General features: G+C 42.5%; 1 protein-coding gene across 1 annotated transcript in view; it reads right to left on the reverse strand.

Annotated features, from left to right (window-relative positions):
• Positions 1 to 5,001, reverse strand: part of PAFAH1B2 (platelet activating factor acetylhydrolase 1b catalytic subunit 2) — a 28,309-nt gene extending 23,308 nt beyond the window's left edge. The window contains exon 1 of the mRNA XM_028105812.2: positions 4,864 to 5,001. The gene's annotated coding sequence lies outside the window, so the exon portion shown is untranslated. The remainder of the gene's footprint in view (positions 1 to 4,863) is intronic.
• Between the last annotated feature and the right edge of the window lie 4,189 nt (positions 5,002 to 9,190).

A 9,190-nucleotide genomic window follows, 5' to 3' on the forward strand; every position in this document is an offset into this window, starting at 1 on the left:
TCTCTCTCTCTCTCAAATAAATAAATCTTAAAAAAAACCAAAAATTTAATTTTGTTTTTTTTTTTTAAAGATTTATTTGAGAGAGAGTGCACACACATGTAGGAAGAGGGAGAAAGTTGAGCAGAGTCCTCGCTGCGCTCAGAGCCCACTTGGGGCTTGATCTCATGACCCTGAGATCATGACCTGAGCGGAAACCAAGAGTCGGACCCTTAACCGACTGGGCCACCCAGGGGCCCTGCTTTTGTTTTTAAACTAGTAAAACATTACATTCTATACAAAAGTTTCTTTGGGTCTAAATTCAATTCTAGATTGAAGTCTGGCTATTCAGGTTAAATCTGACATGGTGCTTAACAGTAGTTTTAATTTTAAAAATAGCTTTCTTTCCTGCCGATCATACAGCTATTAGCCTTAAGACAGAGAAGGGGTTTTCCCACCTTATGGATTTCAAAATTACATATATAATGTAAAGAAGTACAGCAACAAACAGCTTCACTTTCCACTAATTCAAAAGACTGTTTCCTAAATTTTTAAATAGATTTTTTTCTTTACCTTTTTTTAAAAGGGGGGAGCGTCAGAGGGAAAGGAGGAGAGAGAAATTTTTTAATTTTATTTTTAAAAGATTTTATTTATTTGACAAAGAGAAAGAGTACAAGCAGAGGGAGTGACAGGGAGAGGGAGAGGGAGAAGCAGGCTTTCTGCCAAGTGGGGATCCCAGGACTCTGGGATCATGACCTGAGCCTAAGGCAGACACTTAACCAACTGAGCTACCCAGGTGCTCCAGAATCTTTTTTTTTTTTTTTAGAGATATACTTATTTATTTGAGAGAGAGAGAGAGTGGGGCGAGGGGGAGAGAACCTCAAGCAGACTCCTGGCTGAGCAGGGAACCCAACTCGGGCTGGATCCCAGGACCCTGAGATCATGACCTGAGCTGAAACCAAGAGCTGGACGCTCAACCCACTGAGCCACCCAGGCACCCCTTTTTTTAAAAACCCAACTATTTCATTAGTTTGTTGTCATTTGTTTTCCTACCTGGGGAGACACTTAACATGTTACGTATTTTTGAGGTAAAAGTTAACTGACACAAAATTAACTGAGAGACCACTACTGAAACAGAGAAGAAAAATCTGTCCTACTCTCACTATATGATTATATAACTAAACTACTGTTCCTGGGGATTGTTTAAAGAACAAGGGTGACAAACTGTGAACGTAAGGTACCTTCATAATAACATGTTTTCAAATATATCCCTCACCACTTAAAAGAAAAAATGCAGGCACTTCAATTTCATTTCAGCTCTTGGGATTCCATATTCGGATCTTGAAAAGCTCAAAGAATTTTGACAAACTGGAGGGTGTCTAGAGGAAAGGAGCCAAGCTGGTAAAAACTGGAAGCCTGTCACATTAGAAACAGTTGAGTGAAATAGGTATGTTTATAAGCTGTAGAAAAACTGGTTGGGGAAGAGGGAGACAGGACATAAGTAACTGTCAAACTATTTTATGACTACTAGGATGAGATATTACCCTTAATTTGCATGTCCCCGAATAGGAAGGTAAGGCCAATGGATAGAATGCACATTTAGACAAATTTCTAACAAGTGTGACTACAAAATGACATGGCCTGTCTCTCACAGTAGATTCCTCCAATGGAGATTCAAAAAGAGGCAAGCTGAATCCCTAACAAGAAAGCATAAAGTGAACTAAAACATATGAGTAAAGACTGGTCCAGATTTGCGGCACCCAAACATCTTTAATGTTCTAGAATCTTTTTGAATGTGTCCTGTTGTATATTTGCTTATAAATTAAATGTATGAGTTACTGTTAATCTATATATTAAATATTAGTAAAGTTTACTTTTTCCTTTCACATAAAAAAATGTAAGAAGTTCTAAATTGTTTCCTGTATTCCAATGGTTCATCTTCTGCAATCCCCAGGGAGTGCACATACTCTACTTTCAAGACCAATGGTCTATTTAAGCTACAAAATTTTTCTAGATCTAGGATTCAATTTACTAACATGGATTTTCAGAGTTCCTCCAATAGGTAAATAACTGTTGTAAAATAATAATCACAATTAAGATTAAGAACTTACTATTTACAAGACACTGTGCTAGGCGCTTTGTTATTTAAATAAAACTGAAGCTCAGGGAGATTTAAAGAACCTGCTCCATGATGGGGACAGCTGAAATTGGAACTCAGGCTGCTATACCTCTAAAGCCTATCATTCTTGAGCAAAGCATGTTAGGCTCTATATAGAAAAGCCATGATAAATTCTCATTTACTAATCTGATTCACTTATATACCTTATTATTACTAACCAATTTAATGGCATCATGATATCCATGACTTTCATCTTGGTACTAAATTTCTTCATGGACAAAATGAAGAAATAGGGACAGAGAAACCGAGGGAAAAGATGTCACTTATCTAAGGCTACCAGGCAGGCAGAATTAAGAGAAGATTGCAAAATATTCCCAATTAGCTAGTGTTTTTTTTCTGTAACTATGAATACAAGGTCATCCTTCCTCCTCAACAAGGGCAAAGTATCTAAGCAAAAATTTCTTTGTGCCTTCAGACACTTGGATTTTGTATTGTTTTGCTAAATCAAATTCTCACAATACAAAGCAGCTTTCAGTTTTACTGATGGCTATGGATTGATAACATCCTTAAAGAGCAGGTAAAGAAAAACTGAGCCACAAACCCATGCAATCTCCTAAGAACAAAGCTAGAAATGTACAATCTAGGGATCTATGCATTTAGAAGATTCAAATAATTTGGGAGTCAAATAAAATAAGCTGTTGAATTCTTTGTAAGAGAAATGAAGAATGAATCAGGAGCTACCCCAGAGTACAGCCTGTGATAGGACACAAAAACCTGAATGCTTTTGGGTTTCCTGCCTCAGAGCAATACCGTACACAGCAGTATTCCGAAGTGAAGCTGTAATCAGTAACATGATAAAAAAAAGTACCAACAGGGAGGTGGATTCTGACTCCCATTTCACCTTCCGGATTCATAATAATCCCTTTGGGGGGGATTATTTTAAGTCACTAACTTCTGATCACAAACAGCAGGTTCAGTTAGAAAAAACCAAGGAGAACGGAGATAAAGGTGTGAAGAACAAAAGTTTCATTAATTTACCAGGAGGGACTACTCCAGGGAATCTCTGATTGTCCATTAAAATGCAAATTCTTTGGAAAAATGAGGAGTAAGCAACTTGCACAGCATTTCCCAATTTTCCTGCATTTTCTATCTTCTTTCTACCTTAACTTGGACTATGAGAGTGAACACCAGAATTTCCAGATACTTATACCAGTATGTGGTGTAGCATGTTTAATCAGAAACCAGTTCCAACAACAAAGAAATATAAATTCTCAAGCTCAGCTGGATCTTTAGTTTAACCAGGAAACAGAGGGAGGAGAAAAGTTGCACCAAGAATTAAAAGATTTAGAATGTGTCCACTCTGACCTAAGACTCTTCATTTTGCTTCAGAGGGATTTGGCAGCATTACTCTGAAAGGGAAGAAAAGCCTCATCCAGAAGACCGTGCCTCAGTGGGCTGGCGGGTGGGTCCCAGGGTTCCAGCACATCCATAATTTATTATCAAATGCCCGCCCAAGCCAACAAATTAAAGCACAATGATTTCCTACTCCTCCCCTGCTCCCCCACAAGGAGGCAACCTTTATATCAGAACAATGTGCCCAGGAGAGAATCTAAAGACACAAGGCTTATCCAAGGCAAAGCTGTATTCAAATGCTCAGGAGAGACAATACTCTGTATTTTTTCCTTCTTTCTCCATATCTTTATCCCCCTCGCCCCAATTTAAAACTGTACAAAATGAGATCCTAGAGTGGGTGCAGATGATCTTCCCTTTCTCTGCAGACACACTCTAAAAAAGAGGCCAGAGATTGAAGTGCTTGCTTTTCTTAAGGTCTGTGCGTAAATCATGGAAAGCAACGATGGCTTGAGAGCTATGGGAAGCAGAACAGTGAGTCACCATGCAACGGGTATATCGCAAACCTGCAGGCCAGAAGGTCTCGCTCCTGTAAATGGACATGGATGGACCAAGTGAAAAGCACCAGAGAAAATCCGTCCACCGGCCTTTTTAAGCAGCTGGTTGACCTTGGGCAAATCACCAACCTTGCTGGGCCTCATCTCTAAAATGAGGTGCTGGGCTACATGGCCCTCTTAAGAAATAATCCCCTCGGAGCCCTGACAGTCTGAGGGTTTTTGAATACATTAGGGAAAACGGAGAAGTTTCTAAAGAGTTGAACAAAAGGGGGAGGAAAAAGTGCTCGGTCAACAAGCCACCGAGTAACGGGTCTGGGCCCAGGTTAAAGGCCTCTCCGATAGGGGGAAAGGGGACGGAGGGAAGAGGCAACAGCCGAGACCGGAGGCAGAAGAGTTGCTACAAACGGGGCTGGCGGAGGCGAACCGCCGGCCACCGCGAGCTGGGGTGCCGAGAGGCCTGCTCCAGGGGGTGGGCCGGGGAGGAGCGGCCGCCCCGCCACCGTAGTCCCCCTGCACCCCTCCCCCGGGAAGGGCGGGTGGAGACGGCGGCCAGCGGCGGAGCCGAGTCGGCAGGTTTGGGGGTGGGGTGCCGGCGGGAGGCTCTAAGGGGGGCGGCGAGCGGTCCGGGGAGTGCCGGGGACAGCACGGGCAGCTGGGGAAGCAGCGCTGGACCGCGGAGAAGGCGCGCGCGCGAGGCCCCCAGAGGGTCGGCGGGGGGTGGGGGGGCGGGAAGGTGGCGCGGGGGGAGGGGCCCGGCCAGTGGGGGAGGGGAGGTCGCGGGCCTCTCACAATAACAAATCGCAGGCCCTTCCGACCCCCACCTCTAAGCCTCCGGTTCCCCTCGACCCTGGCTGCACTCACTCAGGCAGAGGGTCCGTGCGGGCCCCAAGCGGCTGCGGCGTCGGCGGGTGGCGCGTCTGTCGCTCGCTCAGTCCCGGCGGCCCCGCTCCGGCGCGTCCCTCCTCGGGCCCCAGCACCAGCGGCAGCGCCCCCACTTCCGGTTCCCCTGCCACTCAACCAAATGGCTTCCGGAAGTCCCGCCTCATCCTGCGCGGCCTCCGCGTGGCTCCTGGCTCCTCGCTCTTCGCTTTCCTTATCTGCGGGCACTCACTGCTGGCTCCCGGGTGCTCTGCCACGCCCCGCGAGGTTCCCCGCATTGTTCTCTGTCCTGCCCTCTTTTTGCACGTAGTCTGCATGAGGTGCAAACTGTCTTTCCTTCGGCTGCATCCCTCGATCCTGCGTTAATGTCGCCGCGGAGTGGAGATGGCATTGGGGACAATGTGGCGTGACCTCACACTGACGCCATTCCTCTCCCACCCGACCAACCTGGCTTCTTTCTCCACCCCGTGGAATAAACCAGATTGCTGTACTGGGAGGGAAATAGGGCCCCAAGGTTAATGAGACAGTCTGCTACATTATGAGTGGAATTGGTTTCTGTGATGAATGTACGGGTGTGGGGGGACCGCCTCTTAAGGTGATACCACAGGGGGCTGGCGAGTCAGCCCTTAACAATCCATCCAGTTTAGGGGAAGACACACATATACAGTCAACACTAAAAAGAGTACATGCTAAATGCTGTATAAATGCGGGACCTGTAAGAGTAGAGAGGGAGAGCGAAAGATGTGCGCAGGCCTATGGCCGCGAGACGTTTGGTAGAGCACACCCCTGAGCTGGCCCTTTAAGGCTGAACAGACTTCATTCAGACCTCTGCCAGGTAGTAAGTAGAGCTTTCCAGCGCTCTGAAATGATGGGGGGCAAGGGGGCCGGCGGTAATTTTAATAAGAACACCTGTTAAGAATACTATAAAAATCAAGATATATCAAATTGGTTTTCCACTTACCTGTGCTGTCAAGTGATACTACATTTACCAGGCATGTATAATCCAAAATAATTTCGTCCTTGTATGGAATGATTTTTACATTGCTAATTTACCTTGGAATTTTCTTGCACTGTATGGCACACCAGTACGAGCTCAGTAAATGTTTGTTGTTTTAAGTGTTATGTTGAAAAGAATTCATGTTTGGGGAACTCAAGAGGCAGCCCAGAAATATGTTGATAACAGAAGAGAAACAGCTTGAATTACTCTCAGGGGATAAATCCACAGAATCTGGCATTTCCCCAATTGTAACACTCAACACACTTTAATGTAATTACTACTTTAATACTCTGTCTTCACTGCTATAGAGTAAGCTCTGAGGGAGCAGGGACTGTGTTCTTTGGATTCCCAGCACCTGGCAGGGTGCCTCAATCACAGTAGACATTAAATATTGCTGCATGAGGAATGAATGATCAAGGGCTGATTTTGTGCCACAATGTGGTTGTGTGGAACCCATGGCCTCTCTCCCTACTTTTTTGTTTTCAACTTTTTAATTAAGAAACATAAACAAGGGAGGTGTACCCCTAGGAAATACTAAACCTAGTTAAACTAGCTTCTGCAAGTATCTAAATAACTTTATGGCTCGGGCAGTTTTTATTGTTTTGGCAAAACCTCAATGTCCTCGAACCCTGAAATCTATCAAGAGCTTCTTTCATGAATTTGTGTGTTTTAGCTTTCTAAATAGATCATCTTCAAAAATAAGCACTTGGTACAGTGGAAAGGACCCTGAACTAGGCATCAGGGTGTCCTGGGGTCTTGTCTGCGGGCTACTGCTATTTTACCTTTTCAAGCCTTTGTTTCTTAGTCTGTAAGATAAAAAGAATGGACTAGATGGTTGCCAAGGTCCTTTCTAGATCTGAATTTCTACCCTCCTCCCAGTTACATTCAGGAACAGAATTCTGACGACATCCACATCCTATCTCACTCTTCCTCACCTTCCCACACATAAGTCCCCTGCCCCGGGGTCCCATTCAGAGTCTGTGTTTTTCCATACAGTCCCAGTTGGTGATAGGTAAAAACAACTTTTCTGACTATGACACAAATTGATGGAAAACTATCCAGAGAGCTTGTGCTTCAAGTTGTTTTTCCATTAACGATGATGGGTTTTATGAATCCATCCAGATTCTTTATAGTCTGGTTTCCCTATTGATTAAACGCCACCCTAAAGGGAGAAAATATATAAATCCTGACAAAATGTCTGTGGGCTGATTGGGGTCCTCAAATGGGCAAGAGTAAAAGGGATCTAATGTCAACCTAGGGCTTTGAGAATGAGAAGTGTCAAAATACTACCCAAGTGGCCTGGAATTTAGGAGACTGCTTGGCATTTCATTACTTACAGTAATGAAACTGGGAGGTTTCAGAGGACCTGGCATTTCAGATGTGAAAAGAAGGAGGGAAAGCTATGTGGCCTGCGAATGGACACGTGGTGTGAATTCAGGGAATTTCTGTGGGTAGAACCCAAGATCAGATGGTTTATGAAAAGAGTTTCAAAGTGTTGCATATTGTTAAAACAACATTAAAAAATGTTTTGACCGAAGAAAACAAGTTCGCTTACATCCTCACGAATAAACACATTTTCATTTGCCTCAATAACCATACATTGAATAAATATTTCTTAATTTTAAAATCTCTGGGGTCAGGCCAAATGTTAGAAATACAGTAAAAAATATACAGTATTGGGACCCCTAGGTGGCTCAGTTGGTTAAATGTCTGCCTTCAGCTCAGGTCATGATCCCGGGGTCCTGGGATTGAGTACCGTGTCCTGTGGGGCTCCCTGCTTAGTGGGGAGTCGGCTTCTCCTTCTGCCTACTGCCCCCCCTGTTTGTGTGCTCTCTTTCTCTCTGACAAATAAATAAAATATTTAAAAAATATTTAAAAAATAAAATATTTTTTAAAAAATTTTAAAATATTTTAAAAATATTAGAAAAACAGTTTTATAACAGCATTTTTGTTTCCACCATTGACAACTGTTAATTTGTCATAGTCTTATTTTTGTAAACAACGTGTGTGTTTATGTTTTCGTATCACTACAAACTCATGAATTGAAATTGAAACACATTTGATGTGTGTTATTCCATTGCAATTATTAAGCTTATTGATAACCATATTGTCCTATGTTTAGGAGGTGGGACGGGACCCTATTCAAGTTGCCTGAGTCATTTTGACATGACCAAGCATTGATTTGTTTTCTGCCATTTTAGTTTTTTGCCTTTTCTATAGTTTCATAGAAATGGTATCATACAGTAGGTACTCTTTTGCTTCTGGCTTCTTCTGTTTAACATATTTTTGAGATTCATCCATGTTGTATGGCTATTCTACAATTTGCTTATCCAGTCAACTGTTAGGAATATTTGGTTTGTTTCTAGTTTTGCCAATTATGAATAAGACTAAGGTGAAAGTTCGTATAGAAGTCTTCGTGAAGGTATTTGTTTTCACTTTTTTCTGATAAACATCTAGGCACAGAATTGCTACTTATATTGCAAGTGCATGTTTTCCATTATAATAAACTGAGCCACCCAGGGGTCCCAATACTGTATATTTTTTACTGTATTTCTAACTGCCCAACTGCTTTTCAAAGTGGTTTATCATTTTATACTCCCCAAAGCAGTATGTGAGTGTTCCAGTTGCTCTGGATCCTTGACAACACATGATATTGTCAATCTTTTTAATGTTAACCATTCTAATGTGTAGGTAGTGATATCTCACTGATTTTAATTTGCATTTCCCTGATTATTAATATTAAACATCTTTTCATATTCTTTTTAGCCATTTACATATTTTATTTTGCCAAGTGCTTGTTCAACTCTTTTGCTCATTAAAAAAATTGGGTTGTCTTTTTTTTTTTTTTAAGATTTTATTTATTTGACAGAGAGAGAGAGAGATAGCAAGAGCAGGAACACAAGCAGGGGGAGTGGGAGAGGGAGAAGCAGGCTTCCCGCGGAGCAGGGAGCCCGATGTGGGGCTCGATCCCAGGAGCCTGGGATCATGACCTGAGCGGAAGGCAGGTACTTAACGACTGAGCCACCCAGGCGCCCCGAGTTTTCATTTTCTTAACGGTATCTTTCAAAGAACAAAATTTTTAACTTTGACAAAATATAATTTATCATTTTTTTAAATTTATGGTTTGTGCTTTTGTGTCCTATTTAAGAAATCTTTGCCTATTGTTACAATGAATTTTTTCTGTTCTAAAAGTTTTTATAACTTTAGCTTTTACATTTCAGATAGTAATCCTTTTAAAGGTGATTTTTGTGTGTGGTGTGAAGGACAAAACTGTTTTGCATATGGATGTGGGATTGTTCTGGCCCTGTTTTT

This window comes from Eumetopias jubatus, unplaced genomic scaffold (assembly GCF_037043125.1).
Source record: "Eumetopias jubatus isolate StellerSeaLion01/CBP00866 unplaced genomic scaffold, mEumJub1_p1.0 scaffold_13, whole genome shotgun sequence".
NCBI classification, from domain to species: Eukaryota; Metazoa; Chordata; class Mammalia; order Carnivora; family Otariidae; genus Eumetopias; species Eumetopias jubatus.